At 36.4% G+C, this 25995-nt stretch overlaps 1 long non-coding RNA gene across 4 annotated transcripts in view; it reads right to left on the bottom strand.

The window, feature by feature from the left end:
• Positions 1-25995, bottom strand: part of LOC132776070 (uncharacterized) — a 121627-nt gene that overhangs the window by 54146 nt on the left and 41486 nt on the right. For 3 of the 4 annotated variants that reach the window (XR_009631583.2, XR_009631582.2, XR_009631584.2), the window contains 2 exons: positions 20455-20593; positions 17832-17958 (listed from right to left, as the gene is read on the bottom strand). This is a non-coding gene — a long non-coding RNA (uncharacterized lncRNA). The remainder of the gene's footprint in view (positions 1-17831; positions 17959-20454; positions 20594-25995) is intronic. The other variant, XR_009631585.2, reaches the window with a different exon arrangement.

Genomic DNA, 25995 nt, shown 5'->3' with positions numbered 1-25995 from the left:
TCCAACTATCATGTCAATGGACTGACTTGCATGTATCTAAATAGACACCTACACTTTTTTCTGCTGATACATGATGCATGGTGTAGGACCTGAACCCGAAAATGACATTATTACAGGTACAGGTGGTCTGGATGTTTTGAGTTTGGCCTACATCCACTAGATAAACTTTCAGTCTACTTCATCAGATACATGAAGTTAAGTAATTAAGGCTGTAGCCATATACCTACATACAAGTAAGGGCTATTTAATAACATGTGTTTTGCACCTGAGTAAATATATACAGAATTACATAGGAATGAGTCCTACGAAGCTAAAAATATGCGAACAAAATGAAATTCAATCCAAACAAGATAGATATACTCCTGGTCAGTCACAAGGCCAAACAGGGTATAGGGTTACAGCCTGTGTTGGATGGGGTTACACTCCCCCTGAAGACAGGTTCATCTCCATTTCTAAGCCCAAAAGCTCGTTCTGTCCATAGAAGCCTCCAAGGTCATGTGGCCGGCATGACTGCATGGAGCACCGTTACCTTCCTGCCGGAGTGGTTCCTATTGAATTACCCACATTTGCATGTTTTCGAACTGCTAGGTTGGCAGAAGCTAGGGCTAACAGTGGGAGCTCACCCCACTCCCTGCATTCAAACTGCTGACCTTTTGATCAAGTTCTGCAGCTCAGTGGTTTAACTCACTATGCCATAAGGGGTTCCTTTAAATCTTTAACTTAATGTATTTTAACTGCTTGTTGTTCAAAGGCATTGAATTGTTGGCATATGTAAAGCCACGATTGTTGGCATTTGCAAAGTCCCCTTCATGTTAGCGATACAAATAGAGTAAATAAATAAATAAGAATATTGTCTACTTTATCTTATATTTCCTCTGGAAAGTACTGCTTGCCTGTCGGAGAATGGGAATATTAAGCGAAAGCACATTTAAAAAAAATTGTTTAGCTGACAGGACAATCTCTTTATGGATCTGTATATTTAGTTTCCAGGTTATCTACTGCCTACAGATACAATCATTTTGATTGTTTACCATGAGGGAGTAATTGGTATCAGCTAAATAACTTCAATAAGACTGATTGGAGAGCCCTCCAACTACTACGGGAGTCAGGTGCTTGATCATTCAGTTACTAGACAGCCAGAATTCCAATGCAGTGTACAAAGCATAAATAAATGAATGCAACAATTTTTAGCATGCAATCACAAACATTAATTAGCTGTAATTGGAGTAATAGAAACTTGATTTATATTTACAAAACAGAATTGAATGTAAATAATTGGCAGTTTCCCCAACAATCAAGCTATCACAACATATTTGTGGATTGTTTATGCCAAACGTATTAGGCAGATTCTTATGGAAAACGATCTCCACAGTTTCACTACACAGCCATCAAATGCCTTCAGTATACATAACAGTAAATAAAACTAGCTTTCAAACAGTGTGGCTTCTTACTGTTAAGATGTGTGTGCAAGGAATGAGATTATCTAAAATGTAGAAGAATATTTTAGTTTCCTTTTTTTTAAAAAAAATTGAAGGATACTTTTCAATCATTTCATTATAAAATGCTTTACAGCTCCTCTAAAACTCAATACCTCAATCTTTACATTTGGGTTCGGTGTTATTACATCTAGCTCTCGCCCTGTCAGAAAAAAAAACCCCATGAATGTGGTTGAACTGTACACTTTATGCAAGAACTCTGTCACCAGTTCCCATTACAGCAGGAAGTTCTAAGACTGGTCCAGGCATTCAAGCATCATTGTAAGAGGGCACTTCCTTCTCTTATTCAGACTAGTGCTCCAACTATTTACTTGGAAAACACACATTTTGTTACAGCTTTCTGAATGCCAAACCAAACTATTATATAGTTTTGAAGCCCTGTTGAAAGAAGTAGTTATCAATAACACAACTCTTCATGATGCAGGTAATTTGAAGGCAAGGCTCCTAAACCAAATTGTAATAAGTAGGTTTATGAATAAGGAAGACAAGTCTGCAGCCTGCCTCATTTAAAATCTCACACTATTTGGGGTGCTACCTCATATTTCTGACATTTACCTCTATAATTGGAATACAAAAATATGTACAAGAAATTACTCATCTCCTCTTAACTGGAATCCTTCCAGACAATCTATGTGACCAGTCAAGATTTCTGTTCTGAAAATGAAAGCTTAATTATTTTAAATTCTTTCTTTACTTGGGAAAAAACTGCTGCTTCAACAATTTTACTGAGCACATATGAACTATAAATTGTATAAAGACCATTTTAGAGAAACTAGGTTGGATTTGGACTTAGTCATACTTATAATGAAAACATTTAAATCTGAAGAAACTATTCTAAATATGACAACTTTTGGATCCAATTTACTGTGTTAATATCGTATATTGATTTTTTCTTCTTCCAAATATAACAGTTAGGCTTCTTAGGTAACGTTCAGCCTAACTAGCACAGAGCAAACTTTAATGTACGGCTTCAAAAACTGCGTATTAAATTTTGGATCCACTAAGGCTAGCATGAGTTTTGATTAAATTATAAAATGGACGAATTACTGATATCACCATGATCTCATATTTGATTACACCACAAAACTCAGAAATTAAATAACAGAATATATCCAATGCAACATTTGCTATATCATTTTGTTTTATTTGTTCACAACCCTCCTCTATTTTTAAATCATTATAGAAAGATGCCAACATGTCCCACCATTTTATTGTTTATTTGATTCCTCTGTGTAACCATGATAAATAACGTTACTTTCTTATCCTCACTAATGATATCACTGCCTTTTAAATTTATTTTTGCAGCTAAGTCCAAATCGGAATAAAAAAGCAATAGCTAATTTCTTATTTTGTTATTCAAAGAAAATGGTGCATTGACATGTCATTTTACGACTTGTAAAAATTGCAGCACAAATATTGTCAAATGCTCCAAGGTTTTTTTATTTTTATTTTGTTCTTCGGTAAGAAGAAAAAGATCAATGCATCCTGCTTTTTGATGGAAATTTGCTTTTGCAGAAGTATTTTTTTTTTGAAATCATAGGAAAATGTATAAAAACTCACCCAAAAGGGACAAAAATAGTGACATTATTAGGTATCATATGAAAGCATAAAATAAGCAAAAATGTACATGCATGCATCCAATACTAGCCATATTTAGGGTCTGTCTATAATCCAAGCAGGGTAGGCACCTTATTCCCAAATGGTGAGAATATAGTTTAAGCATGTGATGCCATTGTCTCATGCTTAAACCATGAGCCATTGGTGGTCCTATCAAAATCCATTGAAATAAACTTCTCATTTTAACACCTATATTAGAGCCAGATTTAACAGATGATATCACCTTCACTTTTATTGACAAATGAGTTGTTCCATTCATATCATACAAAAGGTTTCAGTTCTCTTAAGCCATAAATGATGACCAATGTTGTTTTAACCAAAATTTCAGTTTCCTATTAATTTGAGGAATGTTGCCTAGTGTTTTGTAATGCTTCCAGTTTAAAAGTAATTTGTGACAGATTTTTCACAAGCTTTACAAACTGGAAACAATATCATCTACTTCCCTGTGAAATTCTATCAGCAAAGGAGGGCAACTGTGCAATAAAAATCTGGAACATCCTAAGGATGTTAAATTACCCAGGAGATTAAGGACAATTGATATTTTCCCATCATCAATAAAAAGACTAGCTTTATAGCAGGTTTAATGTTGCAACTAAAGAAGAATTTAATAAAATTTCCACAGAAATTTGATCAATCAAAGTTATCATTTTATCTGCATTGTATTAGAGAAGTATAATAATAAAATCAATGTGAAGAAAGTTCAGTATACTTAAGTTTAATTAATTTTTGCAGGGCTTTATCATTTAACCTGAAAGAGTTCCTAGAATAATAGAGTTGGGACCACAAGGACCATCTAGCGACTAGACTCTCTAGTTCAACCCCCTGCGATGCAGGAGAACTCATTGCTGCCCCAATAAATGGTACTAAACATACATATGCAACTACACACACATGCGGAAGAAAGCTATCATCAGTCCTGGCTTTTAGAGTAAAAACACTTATATAACTACATTTTAACTTCCAAATAACTGTTTGAGAAATATGGACTGGAAAAAAACGGGGTCCTTCTCCCACTGGGAAACCTTCCTGGATCCTAGCTCTTTCCAAAAAGTGAAGGACATCTTTTGTTTGCAGAGCAGCAAGTCCTCATCTATCTCAGTATGTCCATTATAACTAAAATGATTATAATTGCTTGGTCATTGAAGCAGGCAATTGAAGTGGGCTGAAAAATCAGCAGACTCTATTTGAAAAATAACCAGAAACCACTTTGCAAGAAAGTTGAAAGCAGTTTAAAATCATGTCTTCAAAGTGTCTCCAGACTTCTGTTGTCAAGTACAAGCACTTTACAATTTAAAGACAGCATGAGCCTTCAGACCTGATGGATGGGTGGATTGAGGCAGCGAGTTAAAAACAAGTAGACATTATTTAGAGATGAGTTAAAAAAATACTTTGGGATACAAAGGTTTTGGTTCCCTGCAGACCATAATGCAAGTTTGAGCCACTTTGTTGTACTGTGTTAAAGTAAAAGGGAATTCTTAAAAGCGCCTACAGATATTTGCTGTTGCATAAATATTACACATCTAGAAATTTTAGACAAAAAGTCAACCCCAAAAACTGAGTTGACTAATCCACAAGTCAATGTGAGTATTGTACTTTAATTTTTATCAAAAAATGAAACCATTCCCTTTGCTGAGAAAAGTGAAGAAAGGCAAAATCTTTTTTCAACTTGAGAGAACACCTCTCTAGGCATCTCTAGATCCTCCAGGGTTATTCTATGGTCAAGCTGAGTATAGATTTGTTCTGGAGGATCTAGATTCCAAGAGAGGTATTTTCTCTATGAATCTCTCTGAACATTTAGTCTCTTTTAGCATTCAGTCAAGATACAGATCTCTAAGAAATCTCTATGAATATTTAGGTTATCCACTGTGCTATGTTGGAAGTTGACAATACACCTAAAGGCTTCTATAGAGCACCCTGAGGCTTCTATAGAAAACATATAAATTAAAACCATTAATAATCAAATTCACAAAATTAAATCTGAATATATGGAGGGCCAACTATATTTGTGTTAGTTTTAATAAATTCCACATTGACCATTCCAGTCTGTCATAAATAAATTATTGTCAGCACACTGAGGCATTTACTTTAAAAATACATCACTTTTAAAATGAAGAGTAAACAATACTATATTGAAGTTCAAACTATATTGAAGTTTCACAACTTTTACATTGCTAGCCATTTTAAGCATGTTTAAATGTACTTCACTGTTTAGTAACAACCATGCACGTACTGTAGTTTTCATTATCTTTAGAATATTTCACTTTTGCCAACAGCCCATGAATCCATTAATTTCTTTATTAATCTAGATGATTTTCTTCAATTTTATATGCCCTGAGGCTGTCTCTGAGATCAACTCCCTCTGTTCCATAAAATTGTAATCAATCTCTATTATAGTCATGAAAATGGTATTTGTCACTTTGCTGAGAAAAAAATAATCAATATGTCTTCTAGGGCAGAACAGGCATTTAATACATTGAATTGATGCCTGTTAGAGAAATTTAGCTTGCCAGCAGCTTGAGACAAGCTAATAGAAATCCAGAAAATTTGTTGATTGTTGGCAGATGAATATACAGACAGGCTTTAAAAATTAATATTGGGGCATTGAGAATGGACTGTCATTTCACATGCTGACAAGAAAATGGATTGAGACCACCAAATCCCAGTGGAAATCCTTTCCTTTCCTCAAAACAATGCACACAAAAATGTGTGTGTGCCATTATCCACTAGGTTGGCCTATGTTTTAGAAATAGAATGATTCATTTATATATCAGCCTAATGCTTTTTGCTTTATCTCTAGTATTGATAAAAATGAAGCACTGTAATGGGTCAAAAAGAAAATCCTGGGAGAGAAAGAATGTGTGCTGTAAATGCTAATGCAATAGCAAAACGTGGTTTTGCTCACTTGTTATTTAGTTTACCAAATATTTGGTGCTATTTTATACATAATGGGAATTACTAGCATACTGTTGATGCAGTACATTAATTTGAATTTCAACAAGATTTTTTATGATGTTCCCCACAATATTCTTGGAGGCCTTCTGTAAAAAAAAAAAAAAAAAGCTGGCCAGTTTATGAAGAAAAGAAGAAGACAGGTACAATGCTTTTTTTCAGCCTTCAGCTGAAGTACTGTATACAGTTTTACACCTGCAGTTAAGGAGGTATATTGATAAACCAGAACATCCAAGGCAAAGGGCTGGAGACTTGGTGTCACCTTCAAATATTGGTATAAGAATAATTATTACATAGATGTAGGATTAGAGGAGATAGAACATGAATCAAAAGTTAACATGTGTTACAGTGTAAATTAACATGTGTAAATTAGAATAGTTGGATGTAAATGTCTTTTTAGCTGCTTCATCCTCCTCTTGCATTTTTAAAAAATCTATTTCACCCAATGTGAGTGGAAAATTTCAGAAATTGATATTAATATCTGTAAGGATCTTCAGGTGTAGTCAAATGAACAAATGACACGGTTCTGAAAAGAAATTGTTATTACAAAAGATATGGAAATAAATGTGACAGCTTTGTTTCCAACAGCTATGCATGGAAGACGTTCCCAATATATTGTGTCCATTTGCAGTCCTGTATGTAATATAAGCATACAGAAGGCACCAGAAACCAAATTGTTTTGCTATAGCATTCTAATGGTTCCATCTGTGAATTATCTTTATATAACAAACATACTAAAAATGAAATTAAGCAGAAATGTTGCATGATCTGCTACATCCCTGATGAAAAATGTAAGTTCTGGTGTACACATAAGTTGTATCAAACTGCCTGTAAAATTATCATTGTATTAGATTGCCATTTATCTGCATGAGTGGAAACATTTGTTATTCAAACATGAACAACAAATAATTATTATAAATAAGTGCTGCTGCAGGTACTTAAAAATATCAGTATTTTTCATCAATGTTACCAGATCTCACATAGTGTAAATGATGAGAAAGGCGTTTTCTATATGTGTAGTGGGAAGAAATGCTGCTGACAAAGCTGACCTGTTGAAAACGTGCCTATATCATTGCTTCTCTTTCAAAGCATAAGACACATTTCCCATCCCCTAACTATCCTGTCGAGTTGTGTAGATAAGAAGTGTAATAGAGGAATTAAGTATTAATATTTCTACTATCAGTACGCTGAACCCTAAGGGAAATATTCCCATTGATTTTCCTTTAGCTTTCATAAGATAATTTGCAAACTTCCCATAAGGGTATGGGGAGTTATACCTGTTTGAAAGCACGAATTCCACAGAGAGAAGGGAGAAAGAAATCTATTCTTTTAACTGAACTCCCTCATAAGAGTTTTCTGACATAACTTTGGAATGAAAGAGCGCATTCTGTGAAGATTCCATTCATTTTGTCAAGAAAATAAGACATGATTGAGCTGGCTGTCTCAGGTGTCCAGAGAGCACATCTTGCATTCATACAACCTTTCTAGTGAAATGCAGGGATGTGAAAGTATTGCTTAGCTTTCAAGACTTGGAAAATATGAATTTAAATCCTGGTATTTCATTTTGGAAGCCACTGCCATTTAACTTTCCTACAATGCCACATTTCAGGGTGCATCCAGAGCATTGGGGGAGATGATACAGTTGCTATAGTGGGCATCATTCAGGAACAGTGAGCAACATAATGGGAAATGCAAATAGTGGTGTCATCCTGACTCAGTTGCCCAGAGGCCACAGAGTGACTACTGTTAATAATAATAATATAAATAAAACTATCTCCTCAAGAGGGTTCAGCGTGGATTCTAGCATAGCAATGGCAAACATTCAATGCCTACATAAAATACACAATACTAACACAAAATCCCAGAAAACTCCCACATATAAAAGTAATATTAAAACCTAACATCAAATTAAGACCTAACATCAGTAAATTAAGCCTGACCTCAATAATTAAACTACATGTAATCAGACAAAATTATATAATAACAGAAATCTGACCATGGGAGTAGATCTCTCCCTGTACGGAGCTCCTGTTACCAATCTGACCGCCAATCTCTGAACCAGCTGAAGCTTCTGAATACTGTTGCAGTCAAATGCTGTCCACACAAATGCTCATGCAGATGGCACACTGCAAGAACACATTAAAAGACTTTTGGGAAAGTCTTTCACATCTGGAGACAGACCATACACCCTATTAATGCCTAAAATTTCACTTTGAAAAAAAGTTTTTCATCTAGCTCATTTCAAACTCCTTCCAAAAGTAATTTCTTGAGAACCACTCTGCCTTTCAATTCATGAGAACACTGATACAAGAGGAGTTGGTCAAAATGAGCTTGATAGACACTTATTTGATTTTGAAACAACTGAGGTCTGTTGAAAACCACTTTGAATCTTGTAAGAGGAGAAATGTAGAATGCAAACCAAATATCCTTCTCAGCTTAAAGTGTTTCCATCATTACTGTAATTAAAACTCTCTACAACAGGAATTTCTAATTGGCAGTCAATGGGTCAGCTGCAGCTCTAAAGCACTACTATCTGGCTCCAAGGAACCCTGCCAAATTTTAATCAATGTGTAATTAAGAAAGTTTGTACATAGTTTCAATAATGAAGAAAATTGTGTTTACATTGTTAGAAGCAAACAAAGTCCATACATTACCACAACATCTCTATTTCATTTCATATGTATCCACAAATTATGTGAAAATTTAAAAAATCTATAAATAATGGTCATTCAAAGATAATTATATTCACAATCTATCACTCTTTACTAATTTTACAATGGTACATGTCATATATCAAAGATAATTCTTTCTTTGATACAGGTTGCCACAAGACTGAAGTCTTTTGTTTCTGAGGCGGTTGGGGGGTGGATTCACTTTCTTGAGCAGTTTCTCCACATTTCTAAAAAATGCACAGTTTTTTAAGATGTGATTACTGTCACCCTGTATCATGGTTTAGTCAAGGTTGTCGGATTTGTTGAATTATTTGTTTATTTCTCATTAAGCAGTCTGTCCGATTATGCTTACTTTATGTCTGGGAAAAGACAAGGACACTAGATTGGTTTTGTTTTGCTTCATTGGAATAGGAATTCTAGCCAACTGTACAAATTGCAAAAGCCATAATGGAAAAAAATGTAACTAACTTTATCTAGGACACAGGATCTCTCAAGGGGGTTGCCAGTGCTTACAATATAGAGGCACTGTGCCGAGATGACTTGGCTTGTGTAAAATCTCAAAACCTGCAAGATTTTCCACATTTCTATTCTTCAGATTGTTGGCCCAACTGAACTTAATAGGATTTACATCTGATTAGACATACTGTTCATCTTTACACCATCCCTACCCTGAAAAATCGAAATCAGCATAGACTATCTTCCAGATATTTGTATCTGTCTTCCAATAAAAGAAGTTCATTTCATTGATTAGCCCATTGGCTGTATCAAAACATTTGACAAACACACTTGACACATTCTCATACAATATACAACCTACATTACAACATAAGTTAAAATAAACAAGCTCTTAACAAGGGGTCAAGATCCAGATCCATTGTCCCTACAATTTACCCAGTCGACTCCAAATGTGCAGTTCTCAGTTGAGTTGCTTTATATATAAAAGGGCAATTTTGTATGTTATTTTAGCATTCTGGCCGGCCAATAAAAATTTAGTTTTAATATAAGGATCCCAGTGTGTCTTTTGTATAAGGTATGACCCTAGGTATTGGATTCTTCTCTTTCTTATAGAAGTTACAACAAACAGTACATGTGTGATGTCTTCTGCCTCTGACGCTCCACAGATACAAAGACATTCATTATATGGAACTTGATTAAACCTTCCATGTTTGACCTTTGTGTACAGCTGTTCAAATCTAGTTCTGTTAAATACCCTCCTGAGGTGTTTAGATATTTCTGTCTTTAGATATTGGGCTGTTTGAAAAGTATGGTGAAAATGACTTAATCATTTCAACGAGCTGTATTTATTGAGGGCAGCAATGTCTTTCTGAGCTTCTATATCCAGTATTTGTTGTGCAACAATTTTTGGGTCTAGTTCTTCTAGGAGATTTGGATATACTATCAGAAGTCCACAACTCCTAATGGGTTGTGTCAATTAAACAATCCAAGAGGTCTGATATGGATTTTTTGTCTGCTCTAACAGGCACATTTTGGTAGTCTGTCATTTGCCATGGTATTCAATTTAAACCAGTAGTTGTATGCCCTAATTTTGGATAAACCATCAACTGTATATACTCCCAGTTCTGCTCTTACTGTGGCAGATGGGGTCCTTTTGTCCACTCCAAGAAAGCTACACATGTGCTGTGGCTAAGATTGCTCTAATAATGGTACCTGGTTTAGACCCCAAACTTCAGCTCTATATAAGAGCATGGGTAATCTTAGCTTTATATGCTTTAAGAAGTGGGTCTAAAGATCCCAGTTAGCTAAGATTTGTTAATCCAAGAAGTTGATTTGCATGTACTCTTGCTCTAGCTGAGCTCTTTTGATGATGAGGGAGCTAAGAAACAGTCTCAGAAAAAACTTGCTCTATTGGTTCACTGTCCAGAAGCCATCTATGTATGACGTCATTTGCCAAAAAACATTATTTTTTATTCTGCCTTCCAATAAAGATTTGCAAGATGTTTATATTTATTTCACCCAAACAACAAAGCAATAAAGGAATCTGAATAAAACATGTTGAATATAAATAATATATTTTAAGTTAAGGAATTTTCTTCATTCTAGTATTAATATATAGACATATTTGTATACCTAACATGCACTACACCTAACATGAACTATATATTTATTCATTAATATAGTTCTCAATCACTTTTTACATACTAGTTGGGATATTCTGCTATTAGGAGTCCAAGAAGAAAATCTTCATAATTTTGGTTTCTTTGTATTGAACCTGACATTTTCAATGGTAAAAAGCAGTAATCCAGAGGGTTTACTTTATTGGACAGCTCTCAGTTGTAATCTGACTTACAAACAACTTAGAATGGGAGTAAGACAACAGGATGTGAGAGAAATCTGCCTGTCGGAAGAGAAATTCACATCTGAAAGAGTTATCGTAGGGAAAAGTTGTCTCCACTGAAGCTTTATCACTTAAAAATGTACCTGTTCTGGCTTACATACAAATTCAACTTAAAAATAAACCTACAGAACCTATCTTGTTCATAACTTGCCTGTAGTTCTGATCTCATACCTATTACTTGGTATTACCAAGTAATACCACGGAGAACAGTTCTACCTCATTTTCTAGGGAAACAAAATTGATCTTGATTCAGACAAAGATGATTTATTGACTAATTAGTTAATGAAAATAACACCTTGTTTTAACTTAAAGCGTTAAGTATCGATATAAACCATTTCTTCAGCCCTTCCACATATCTGTAGAGCATGTGATGTAACATAACACTGAGCATGTTTTGCTGTGATGTGTGGTGCTTCTCATAGCTGAATTCAGAATAGGCCTAAATTAAATTAATTAATTTGGATCTGTTTATAATCAGACTAGAATTAATTCACTTAAATCTGTCCTGAGCTCAAATTGTGTCTGCCATATTTAATATTCTTCACATTACCATTTTGAACTAAGCCCAAAACCCTGGCATAACCTAGACCCAGTTTGAAAAAAACTTTGAGCATTCTAATTTATTTAATTTGTTTTTTAATCAAATTCTACCCACCTATTTGGAATACACCTATTTGGAATGCTCAGCTGTTATACCCTAATTATTTACTTGCATATATGGTATTTAACACTGACTCTTTCCCATACTCTGTTTTTGATAAATAGGAGAGCAATATTCAAACATGTCTGTGAAATACTACTAGTAAAATATATAAAAATCATGAGCAGTAGTGATAATTCATATAGCCTGTTCCATATGACCTTTCTAAGTATTGTGAAATGATAGATATTCATATCTCCACAAGACACTCTTCTGAATATAAAATACAGGTTTTCCTGATTCACAGTCTAGTCATAGTTTCATTTTCTATACAAATTTCACCAACAGGTAGTTTGAAATTATGTATTTTAATTGGAGTTGAATATGAACTTGATTGAACAGAGCAGAACTTTATATTTGGCATACGGCTAGTTGTTTACATTATTTCTGCCGCTATTTTCAAATCTTTATAATAGAAGTGATAACTTATACTACATCTCCCAAAACCAGCAGTACCAAGTCATATAACTATGAAGCTCTTTTAGTCCCAGCAAGTGCATTTATACCTGCTCCAAAAAAGGTGACATTAGTGACTGAATACTAATTGTCATACTATCACCCAAAAATAATGGCAATGTCAATATTGGCCTTAATAAAAATTGATGTCAAAATTAGGATATCATGTCAAAATTAGGATGATGTTGTAAAGTCTGTCAAACAAATCTAATAGTTTTCATACAAAACCTAGCAGTTCGAAAAACATGCAATTGTGAGTAGATCAATAGGCACCACTCCGGTGGGAAGGTAACGGTGCTCCATACAGTCATGCCGGCCATATGACCTTGGAGGTGTCTACGGACAATGCCAACTCTTTGGCTTAGAAATAGAGATGAGCACCACACCCCAGAGTCGGACATGACGGGACTTAATATTAGGGGGAAACCTTTACCTTTTTACTTATGTTTATAATATTATTTATTATGATTTTTAATTTACATTATAACCCTATCTGAAACTTTGATCCATTTAATCTACGTGGCCTTAATCACCATAGTATTCTCAAGATGTTCACAGTATTCCCAGTCCTCTAAAAGAATGTTCCACCAATGTGAGATTTTTCACATTTTGTAAGCATTTCAGGAAAGGGGGGAAGTGTGAAAAAACCTCTGTGCACTGGACATTTACACAAAATACAAGGTTTTGCTTAATACATTGGGTTCCCTCCCTTAAAAGGTTGAGCAAATTTCACAGCAGGAGAAGAGTGACCAAAAGTAAACTAGAGAGAAGTGGAAGAAATGCAAAGTCCTCTGTGCACATTGCTGGTAGTTCTACTTACTAATAAAAAGGGAGAGAAGTTCAATCAAGCCAAGAGAGTTGTGCTGTACATCACAATAAATGCACATCAGTCTGGAATGGCTGGAATGAGAGTCACATCTTGTTTGTAAGGCTGGGGGTTAGCCTTGGCTTTGTTCTCTCTGCAGAGTTATTGACATTTACAGTGCAATCAATATTCCAATCAGTGTGGCAAAGTAGCTATATCATGGTGGAAACTGGCCCACCAGCTAAGCGTGTAGAGGCTGCCATACAGCAAATAGAGCCTGTGTCTGATAATCACACCTAAAACCAATTGAAATTGAAGTCAAACTAGATTTTAAGGTAGCAGATCCATATAATTAAAGACAAAGCTTCAATAAAGAGAGAATTTGGTCCTTTCTTAAGCACCCAAAGGAACTGAGTTGCTCAGCATCTGTCAGTCAAAGCATTTTTCTGCTTAAACTCAAACATGAGAATGATGATCAGCACCAGAGTAATGCTCAGAAAGAAGATTGTTAAGCCATGGGGAGAGAGTGAGAGTTCAGAATCAATATAGCCCATGTACACTTTGAGACAGTGTGTTAATAATGCCAATTCCCATGGTAATTTATATGATTGAGAATCGAGGGGAAGGGAGAAACTAGATTATATTCTTATTTAAATAATTAAGGGATCCATCCACTACACCAGCATTTCTCAACCCTTGGGGGGGGGGTCGAGAGGGGGTGTCAGAGGTTTCGCCAAAGATAATCAGAAAACACAGTATTTTCTATCGGTCATGGGGGTTCTGTGTGGGAAGTTTGGTTCAATATTGAGTATCCATGTCAAGTTTGGTCCAGATCCGTCATTGTTTGAATCCACAGTGCTCTCTGAATGTAGGTGAACTACAGCTCCAAAATTCAAGGTCAACCCTTCCAGTATTTTCTGTTGGTTCATGGGACTTCTGAGTGCCAAATTTGGTTCAATTCCATCCTTGGTGGAGTTCAGAATGCTCTTTGATTGTAGGTGAATTATAAATGACAGTAACTACAACTCCCAAATGACAAGATGAATCCCCCACAACCCCACCATTATTCAAATTTGGGTGTATCAGGTATTTGTGCCAAATTTTGTCCAGTGAATGTAAATATATCCTTCATTTCAGATATTTACATTACAATTCATAACAGTAGCAAAATTACAGTTATGAAGTAGCATCGAAAACAATTTAATGGTTGGGGGTCAGCATAACACGAGGAACTGTATTAAGGGGTCACGGCATTAGGAAGGTTGAGAACCACTGCACTATACAAAGTGCTTTTCCACAAACAGAGCTTTGAAGTACTAGTTAGTTGTGATTAGTTTCTTTTTGCAATAACTAAGGCAGAACTAAATTTTGTTGTTGCATGCCTTCAAGACACTTCCACTTCCAAGACACTTCCAACTTCAGAGGGGCTTCATTTTGACTTCTTCTGAAGCAGAGTGCATGATTTGCCAAAGGTCACTCAGTAGGTTGCCTTTGCAGAGTGAGGATGCAGAATTTGGTCTCCAGGGTGGTAGCCCAATACTCAAATCACTACACCACATTGACCTCAATCCATTCAATTGTTCTATTGTAGCTAGGATTAATATTAGATGGATGCCAACATGAGTATAACTTTTAAGTGATGACTTTGTTGGTGTGTTATAACTTTTTAGTGTTATTTATAGATGCTGGTACTGTGTGGCTTCAGTGTTTTACTGTGTTTGTACCACAGGCCAGCACCTTGTGGCATGTTGATGACTTTAAAGTAGCTGAAAGTAGATAATTTATTTCATTTGAACAACAAGCAAACAAACAGTGTAGGCCCCAGAATGTCTGTGACCAACATTCTGGAGCTTAGGAACTATACCAAGTTACTTTAAAAATAGCTTTTCAATTTCCAGCCAATCTTGGGCAAAAACACAGCAGAAAGTATTTTAGTTCCTTTTAGTGTTCAATCAAGATCTATAGGGAGAGAGAATAGGAAATCATCATCATCACCATCATCATGATCATGGCAGAAGCCTGAGACTGCTTTTTAGCAAAAAGTGAAATATCAGAATTACTCTGTCAGAATAATGTGTTTCATACATATATTTCTACAAGACATTCCATTAGGAAATTTGTTCAGTGCTGCTGCATGAATTCTGACAATAGCATTGCTGAAAAAGTAGCACTGTGACTTGGCATTTCCAGCACAGAGTTATAGGAGGAAGGGAAACTAAGAATTTCAGGCAATAACAAAGCAAAACAAAACTGAGGTCAGCAAAGATTATGCATCTGCATTGCAACACAGTTTAACAAGGCTCTCGTTTTAAAATTAAACTTCAAACATTTAGGCACATTTCCCAAGTCATTGTGAACAGCCAAAGCTGCAGGGTAGGTAAAAGTAGATTAAGCAATTATAGTGAAAGAATGGCTCATATCTCAAAGGCATACTTTTAAGAAAAAAACTTAAAGATGGCTTCTTCAAGCAACTCATTAATTTAAATAAAGTTTGCAGGATCTAATTCTTGTCTTAATGTTTGTCAAGTGGGTTGTTGTAGGTTTTTCGGGCTATATGGCCATGTTCTAGATGCATTCTCACCTGACATTTCACCTGCATCTATGGCAAGCATCCTCAGAGGTTGTGAGGATGCTTGCCATAGATGCAGGTGAAATGTCATGTGAGAATGCTTCTAGAACATGGCCATATAGCCCGAAAATCCTACAACAACCCAGTGGTTCCATCCATGAAAGTGTTTGTCAAGTGTTTTCTCATTATATATCAGCCTGTAGATGTAAGCAAGTACTCGAATACATTGGATTAAGTGGAAACATTTACCAGATTGTGACAAAATATATTCTGTTGCATACGGGCCAGCTTTTTCCAATATTATATACTAGGGAATGAAGTTATATAATTATTTTCAAAGCCACTTGAAGTGCCTTTTCAGTGTATCCTAAAGCAGGAATGGGTCATTGTATTAGAGATGGGGGGACGGGGGGCATGAGGATGCACTACAACAACAAATTCATTTAATGGGAATAGAATAAAAACCAGATTAGAAACTGCAATGATCCATGGTGATTTATGACATAATGGAGGCAGATAATTCTGATCCTGTTGGATCTTGTCACGGGAAATAAAATGAGCTCGGGGCTCCCAGCATTAGTGTGAAAATGCATTTCATTAGAGGCGATTGCCAAGAGCTGATCCAAGAGTGTGGAAAAGTTATTTTTCATAACAATTCTCAGAATCCCACAGTTCAAAGGGTAACTTTTCTGTTCTTTAGCTGACTCGCAGCTTGCCACTGGTTCAGCACCAATAAGTTTGAATACTCTTCCCACTGATCCTTTCATTGTACCCTAAAACACTGCAATGTGGAACATATTGGCAAAGCAGAACAGAGACAATCTAATCTAGGATTGCAAATCCACAGTCTTTCACTCTTAGACACAACAATAAAAAAAACACAGGCTTTTTTCCCTTGGCAATGCAACAAGAAAGCCATTTCTTGCCCCTTTCACCTAGGATTTTATGTTTTCTAGAATAATTTGTGTGCAAAACAACAATAACTGAGGTCATTCATTGCACAAACCTATGATTTTTTTTCACCCCTCTTTTTATCAAGCCTTTTTTCATCAGTCAGTCATTTCTTCCGCACCTGCTCTCTCTCTTTGCTTCTCAAAAGGAAAATTATTTTGTCCAAGACTTCTTTTCTCTCCCCACCCCCCTTTTCAAATTATAAAAACCTGGCTAAAAAGCAAAGTTTTTATCTCATTCTTGTAGTGAAGTCGAGCACTCTCGAGGAGGCTGGACAATATTTGTCAGAGAGTCCTGATGTATTGAGACAGTCCGTTTCCCAAATACTCTTCACATCTCTAGTCCATTCTTTTGCATATTTCCTATGGTTCTTAAGGTACATCTTATTAAGAAGACATAAATCTAGAGCCAGAAGGGGCAATTCTGCTTTTTTCACTGGCATGCTTTGTTTGTATATACCATGTGGAGAAAGAAGAATTTCTGTTCATGGTCTCTCAATGTTGGGAATTGGCTCCCCTATTGAATGTAATTGGTGGGAAAGGGAAAGAATTCCATTCAAATTACTTTTTGAAGAAACAATATTCTCATATTTTGTTCTATCCTAAATATAAAGAATTATAGTTCTATTTTTTAAAAGAATCAAATGTGAAACACAATGTTTAAAACTGAATATGGATAAAATAAACAGACACATTACTTCATTCATAATACTTGATAGTAATACATGTCTATCATGTATATAGTTATCATATCAGAAGTGAATCGAGAGTACAGTTGTAATGTATTTAAAACCACAAAATTAAAAAAAACTTGGCATTATACTAAATGTCTTTTGACCAGAAGCTGGCCACTGGGAGGGCCTCTAGTCTTGCTTTAAGAAGGCCCTCCATTGTGCATGTGGAAGGTCTGAGACTGCATTGTAATAGGTGGTCTGTAGTTTGCTCTTCTCCACACTCGCATATCATTAAAACAAGCTTAATTCCTGTTAACTTTGGCTCAGTGGTACTTTCCAACTCATAACAGTGAAACTAGAAAACAGTGGGAGAACCAGCTTTTATTGATACATTTGCATTAAAATAAACAGCATGTCTCTCCCTGTAAAGTAATCTATCCTTAAATTGTCCACATTTTGTGATTCTTAATCATTTTTTCAGGAGAGACTTACACTGTTGGATCTATTTACTCTTCAAAATTATAACCTTAAAGAGAACATTCTATCTTTTAATCTTTGTTGCAGCTAAAACAAAATAAATTCCTTACCTTCTAATAAAATTGAATGATATTGGACACATTCATGATGGGGGATAAATATAAATATGCTCTGAGGACTCCCGCCACTTATATTTGCATACCAAAGATCTCTCCATGTAGCAAACATTCTGGAAAGCTAAACAGAATTGTTTTGAAAAAATCAGTAAGATGTGCATTAAAGTCTGCAAATGTGTATGCAACAAGAAATGTGTCAGAAATATGTGACTTTCTTGTTTGGCCTTCAATATGATTGGATTTAAAATTAATATACAAAGGACAGAAGAAATCTGCATTGAACATTTTTGAGAAGAACTTCTAGTTACTATGGACCATAGTCTTCCAGTCTTCAAGCTCCCTTGAAACCCTTCTCCACCTGTCTTAACTATAAACAAAATAAATGGACAAATGGGATGAATTACAGAATCTTGTAATAGGTAGAATTTGCATCTGGGCAGAAAGAAGACAAGCACATGATTTTTCCTGCTACATTTATTACCTCTTTAATGCTGTATTCTTTTTTTTTTTAAAGAACGGAATGATATTTAGCAGTAGGATTCATAAACCATCTGTATGTCACCCTGAGGTACTGATAGGATTGTAACTACAGGAGATTTTTTTTGTAAGGGAGCATTGAAAAATAATGTATTTGACCTCTGCAAATAATAATATGATTATTAGATCATGGACATGTAAAGTGATGAATTGTCATTTTACCGTTTTTACCAGATATGCGCATATGTAAGAGAAGGTTGCATTTAAAATGAAAGGACAAACTCCCTCTATCTTTCTTTGTGTATGTCTGTGAGTATAGTACTCATATTTCACAAATGCTCACTTTTTAATTCACAGACTCTTTAAACAGTTTGTGGCTTCCTCTGAAGCTCTAGTAGAGATGTAATGGGGAAAATATAAAACAAGCTACTAATTCAACATCACTGGGTAGACTGCCTAGCTATCTACATTAAATGTTGTAGTTTGGAGAAAGTTTAATAAGATGTCATTTTTTATTCTGAAAAATATAAAGACCTTATTTAAGTGAAGGACTACATCTCTCTACATACTCTGCTCACTTTTCACACTATTGTCAAATGATAAATGTATTATCAGAATGGCTAGCTCACAATTAATTAGGAGAATGGGTGCAATAGGGAATAACTGAAATACACCAGACAATATTGAGTGTTGATCATTCAGAATTGTATAAATTCCAGTACAATTATCATCTATTGTATAATGCAGTACAGATAGCTCAAATTACCTTGCTGGGGAATCAGAGCTCTTGTTTACATGTGTCTCTGTGTATTTCTCTGTGTATGTGTATTTCTCTGTGTGTGTTTGTTTGTCTGTTTTTTAAATGCAATACAACTGTTTTGGTTCACTCCTGACACGATAAATAAAATGTGTATGTGAGAGAGGAAACAGATAAAAAAAGGGGAGAGGAAGAGAAATGGAAACTGGCCAAACTAGCAGGTTCCCTAAGTTTCTTGCTCTGTAAATAAAAAGGCTTCTTTCTTGCTTTTGAATCAGATTTTAAAAAACAAATGAATAAAAATCACAATTTACACTTTCCAGAATTACAATACTAGGAATAGCTTAATGGGCTTTGGCTTCAGATGTTATCAGATCCTAGTCCCCATTTTGTGTTGTTGTTTTTTTTTTAAACTCTCCATATAAGTAATAGCTCAATATAGGGCTTCTTAAACTCTTCTTCTTGGGACCCCTTTTGGCCTAAGAAATGTTAATGTGACCTTGGACATGTAGGTATATAAAATAGGTATAAAAATCAAACCTTTATTGATAACAAATCAACATTTTCAAGGCTTGCTAAACAGGCTGATTTTCCTTTCTATGAAGTTCAGCTGAAGCATCTTCTGCAGAGTCCACTATGAATGCAGCACACACATTTGTGCAAATGTCTAAAACAAGTCACTAGATGATGTCCAGAAACTTTTAGTGCTGCCAAATTTTTAGGACCCCAACATTGAGCTAAAGGGACCCCATTTTGGAGCAAGATCCATAGTTTAAGAAGCAGTGGTTTAGTAAACAGTAGTTTTTATCAGCCCTGTTACCAGAGACTGAACCTTAGACCTTCTCAGGACAAGATACATGGTTGGCTATAGAATTTCCCCAGCCTTATAGAGATGGAAAAATATGTGCAGCTTCAAAAAACTAATGGGATGTTTGTACAGTTAATTAAAGAAAGATTTAAACTAAAACTTCATGCTTGTTTTCCTGAGAGTGAGACCAAATGAACTCAATAACAAACTAAATCCGCAAGATTTCACAGTTAGAATTGAATTAATTTATGACATCTACTTTTGACTGTTTTTTCTAGAAGCCAGCGTTCAAAACTATTGCTTCTGCTGTGAACTTATTAAAGGCTAGTGTTAAAATCCTGTACATGCTTCTTTATATATATGTAAGCCCCAGTCTACCCGATGGGACTTACTTTGTAATAAACTTGTATAAGACTGGGCTATGGATTGGTAAAGAGATTTTCGCAGTGACATTTATTTTGTATAATCTTTTGTATCAAGGGGAAACAGTCATTGTATTTCTGCCTCTAACTCTACTTGTCAAACATTAATGAAAAATCAATGATGATTTATGTTCACAACATTTTTCAACACACCTGTTTTAAATCCTGAAGGAAGCAGTCTCATTCCGAATTGCCTTCAGCCAGAATATACGAGCTGATTTCCTATAGCCATTCGGCTCTAAGCGGATTCACCTCAGAAGAATCAATGAGTCGTTCAATAGATGGGTAGTTTCTGCAGAGTGAAAAGATAAAGTGTGCATGAGAGAGATTATTTCTGATAACTTTCTTTCTTTCTTAGTAAAACCTTGGGGGTGGAGGGAGAGAATTCAGGGGAAAAGATTGTTTTCTATTACAAATTTGGCATTCCATTCTGGAAAACAACTCAAAAAACTACTTCCTTCTGACACACCCAAATCATTTAGGCTTCTCATACTGAATATTGAGAAAAGTTTAAGAAAGGGAGACAGAACATCCAATGTTAAGGAATTCTGGGAGCTGTAGATGAGAATTTGGTAGGAGTCATATTTCTATAAGAACTTTCTCACAGTCACACATTTCTTCATAAATTCTTTGGGGGGGGGGGCTTGAGGTTAAAAAAATAAAAGCAAATGTGAGAGAAAACAAGATAGACATATTCAGCGATCTGGCAAGAGATCTTTGAGTAATTAGTAAGTAAAATTCTGACTTTGAATCCTTATATATTAAACCACCTTGGTGGTGCTAAATTAGGGTTGCCACTTTTTTTCTCCTGATAACTCTAATTCTCATCTTTGACAACTCTGCAACAAACATTGCCAGCATTGTCCTTTCAATGCTCTAAAAAGTCATAAAATACTGAAATCAGCCAACATTGATAGATTAAATGCACATACTCTACATACACATATGTGCATACAACATAAGAAGGACAAGCTAGAATGTGTTCAGAGAAGGGCAACCAAAATGACCAAAGGTTTGGAAACCAAACCCTAAGAGGAAAGACTGAGGGAGCAGGATGCGTTTAGCTTGGAGGAAAGAAAGCTGAGAGGGGACATTAGAGTCATCTTGAAATATATGAAAGGATGTCATATTGAGGAGGAACAAGTTTGTTTTCTGCTGCTCTAGAGACTAGGACATGGAGCAATTGATTCAACTGAAGGAAAAAGATGCCATATAAAGATTAGGATGAACTAATGATGACAAGAGCTGTTTAGTAGTGGAATATGCTGGCTTGGAGCTTTTTAAACAGAGACTAGATAACCATCTGCTGAGTGTGCTTTGATTCTGTGTTCATTCATTGCAGAAGAACGTTGGATTGGATGTCCTTTGTGATCTCTTCAAACTCTATGATATATTAACATATGAAAATGAACAGATTTCTGTATAAATCCAATGAAAATGACATTTTTTTAAAAAAATGGGTGAATTAAAACAAAACAGATGTATTTATGAATGCCCACATATATAAGTCTTGTTTTGTTAGCTGAAAATATGTTTCATTTGAAAACTACAAGACACGGATGGGGGTGAAGAAGGAAGATAGGGATGGCTGAATCAGCACAAAATATGACTCCTGATTGAAGAAGGCTGGACTTCATTCCAAATAGGGTCAGACTATATAAGTGCTAGGATTTCATATTTGAACAAGGCAAGCTTGAACGGTACCACCTATGAACAGCTTGCAGGGCAAGGGTTAAGTTATAACAGCTAAAGCCAAAAGAACACCCAATTCCGCCAAACTCAATTAACTTCATATTGAAATTCTGACTTGGTAGTCAGTAGATTAATTTTCATCACAGTATGTATTTGTTTCCTTTCAAGCTTATTCTAAATTAAGCCATTCTCTATGTCATTGCCACCTCAAGTCCTGAATGCACCTGCTAATAAAAACCTTTTCACTTAATCAAACTTGTCATATTATAGGATGGCAAAGAAGGATTTCCTGTCTGCAGCTACCAAGCTAGTGTTACACCACATTGTATTTATTTATGCCCTGCCTTTCCCCCCACAAAAAGGACTCAGGGCAGCTTGCAAGAAAATAAGAAATAGAAGTAAACACACATACAGATAAAGACATACAAAAATTATATTCTAATGACACTGAATTGCCATCAGTGCAATCCTAATGATTTTTTTTTAAAAAATGTGTGCCTTCTAGTTGTTTTCAACCTAAGGTGATTCTAAGGCAAACCTACATAGAGTTATCTCAATATGATTTGTTCAGAATGGTGTGTGACATTGCCTTCCTCTGAGTTTGAGAGATGCCCAGTGAATTTCCATGCCTAAGCTGGGATTCAAATTTTGGTCTCTTGGAGTCCTGAGTACAAGAATCAAACCACTGCACCATGCTGTTTCACACTTGGTTTTAACCCACAGTGTAATCCCTCTGAGTTCAACAAGAATTACTCTGAACTATGCACTTTTAGGGAGCTGTCGGTGGTGCAGTGGGTTAAAGCACTGAGCTGCTGAGTTTGTTGACCAAAAGGTCACAGGTTCGAATCCGGGGAGTGGCGTGGAACAGTGCTCCATGCAGTCATGCTGTCCACATGACCTTGGAGGTGTCTACGGACAATGCTGGCTCTTCGGCTTAGAAATGGAGATGAGCACCACACCTCAGAGTCGGACATGGCTAGACTTAATGTCAGGGGAAAACCTTTACCTTTACCTTTACCTATGCACTTTTAGATTATTGTCTTTGTTGCCATTTTCTGTAGTTGTCACTTTGCTGAGAATGGTTTTCTTGAATACATGAAAAACTTGTTATGGAAGAGCTTATAAAGAGACCTTATTTGCGACCTTGTCAGATGGCCATCGGCATCGCTCCACTGAGTAGAGGGGTGCAGGGAACCCAGTACCCCATGCCCCACATCATCTGGCTCCAGATGAGGGTGATCAGATGCACATGTGGTGTGAGCGGCTTCCTGCCATGGATTGCAATGGCAACATAGGAGCCCTCCCATGTTGCCCTGGCAGTGGCATGTGCCACTTCCACCCTTCTACACCCATGGAGCTGTGCCTGCATCATGTGATGGGAGCCAGCCGGCTTGGTGACCGGGGCTATATCAGAGCATGCTGCTGGATTTAGCCCCATGTGAAGAGGTGTAACTGATGACAAGCTGCCATTTCGAAATGGATCACCATTTCCTGCTGAAAACTGTATAGAACCCCATCTAGTGGGATAACCCCTTCAACTGGAGTGCAAAACCTTTTCATGCTGTAACTCTCATTCCTATATCTACATTGTAGATATAGACTTGCCTAAAGGTTTTCAAAAAGGGCTGGCCAGGAAATGGTCTTTCCTACTGTAAACCTGTATGTGAAAATTAGCTCCCCAGATTCACAAAGGAACTAATAAGTACTGATGCCTCTAGACTCAAAAAACAAAAAACAAAAAAGTACAGTGATTTTTCTAAACGAATTCTTTTGTTGTTTTTTATGATAGAATATGCTAAAGTTGCAATAAATAAAACAGACAAATTGAAGATTCCTCCGACATCTCTTGATCATCCTTCACGTTTCAAGAGGCGATGCAGAAATAGGTACCAGTCAGCGGAACACAGTACAAGGACATGCTAACCTCCTTGGTAAGAACACTGTGATATCCTCAGGATTTAAAATCTGCTCTGGACTCCTCCTGAGGTATGCTAATACAGGCTATTTGAAGCTTTTGTTTGTTAACAATACCACAAGGGAGGCGTAATTCATTCTGTAAGCAGAACTGAGAAACAATGGCAATATTTTTAGGTATTATATAACTGCATTATAAACAGTCCAAGAATGAGTCTCATAGGACCAATTTTCATGAGAGGGAAATTAGGGGGCAGGAAAAAATATATAGTTGGGAGACATTAATACATAAATTATTGGGGTTTTTTTTTTTTTGAAGATTTGTGAAAACTGTTGATAAAAGAACTACAGGAGTACAGGCCAATAGTTGTACTACAGAATAAGCAGAGCAAGTCTTTTATTTTAATATCAGTCTGGTTGATGATCTCACACACAAAAAATACCTAGTTCCTTAACAAAACGTTATTCACTTGAAGAATCCGAAAATTAAAATAGGTTCATATTCACACTATAGATGTAGATTTTTAAACAGATGCTTTTAAACAGAGACTGGATGGTCATATGTCAGGGGTGCTTTGAATGCGATTTTCCTGCTTCTTGGCAGGGAGTTGGACTGGATGGCTCACAAGGTCTCTTACAACTCTATGATTCTATGATTCTAGTTTAATTTTCTAATCAAGGTGAAAGAAGAAAGTGCAAAAGCTGGGTTGCAGCTAAACATCAAAAAACCAAGATTATGGCAACAAGAATGATTGACAATTGGGAAATAGAGGGAGAAAACGTGGAGGCCGTGACAGACTTTGTATTTCTAGGCGCAAAGATTACTGCAGATGCAGACTGTAGCCAGGAAATCAGAAGACGCTTACTTCTTGGGAGGAGAGCAATGTCCAGTCTTGATAAAATAGTAAAGAGTAGAGACATCAGACTGGCAACAAAGATCCGCCTAGTCAAAGCCATGGTATTCCCTGTAGTAACCTACGGATGTGAGAGCTGGACCTTAGGGAAGGCTGAGCGAAGGAAGATAGATGCTTTTGAGCTGTGGTGTTGGAGGAAAGTTCTGAGAGTGCCTTGGACTGCGAGAAGATCCAACCAGTCCATCCTCCAGGAAATAAAGCCCAGCTGCTCACTGGAGGGAAGGATACTAGAGACAAAGTTGAAGTACTTTGGCACATCATGAGGAGACAGCAAATCCTAGAGAAGACAATTACGCTGGGGAAAGTGGAAGGCAAAAGGAAGAGGGGCCGACCAAGGGCAAGATGGATGGATGGCATCCTTGAAGTGACTGGACTGACCTTGAAGGAGCTGGGGGTGGTGACGGCTGACAGGGAGCTCTGGCGTGGACTGGTCCATGAGGTCACGAAGAGTCGGAGACGACTGAACGAATGAACAACAACAGTTTAATTTTGCAGCAAGGTTGGGCACTGGAAAAAATAGCAGGCATTTCCAAACCTTTTCCAACAGGACCTTAACATTGATCAGGTTCTCCTCTGAAAGACTCTCAAACATTTAGAAATCCAGGTAGACCTAAGGACAGATGAATATACTTCCAGTCCACATCATGTCAATTTCACTCCTAATTCTACTCATACAGTGGTTTATGAGCTTGGGGTCTTCAGATGTTTTGACATCAAATACCAGATCCCTACTGGTTTGCCATAATGGCTAGGAGTTCAAATAACACCGCCTAGAAAACTAAAGACTAAGAACCACATTTTTCATGGATATGCTTCAATGGCATTCATTCGTTAATCCATTCTATTACATGTATTGTCGAAGGCTTTCATGGCTGGAATCACTAGGTTCTTGTGGGTTTTTTCGGGCTATAGAGCCATGTTCTAGAGGCATTTCTCCTGACGTTTCGCCTGCATCTATGGCAAGCATCCTCAGAGGTGTGAGGACCTCATACCTCGGAGGATGCTTGCCATAGATGCAGGCGAAACGTCAGGAGAAATGCCTCTAGAACATGGCTCTATAGCCCGAAAAAACCCACAAGAACCTAGACATTCTATTACATTTTGTCATCCACGCAAAAATAAAAATATATACATTTAAACACATTTGCACAAAAATACACATCTGTGTGAAACA

Source organism: Anolis sagrei, chromosome 5, assembly GCF_037176765.1.
Source record: "Anolis sagrei isolate rAnoSag1 chromosome 5, rAnoSag1.mat, whole genome shotgun sequence".
Classification (NCBI taxonomy): domain Eukaryota; kingdom Metazoa; phylum Chordata; class Lepidosauria; order Squamata; family Dactyloidae; genus Anolis; species Anolis sagrei.
This window is presented reverse-complemented; position numbering and strand designations above follow the sequence as displayed.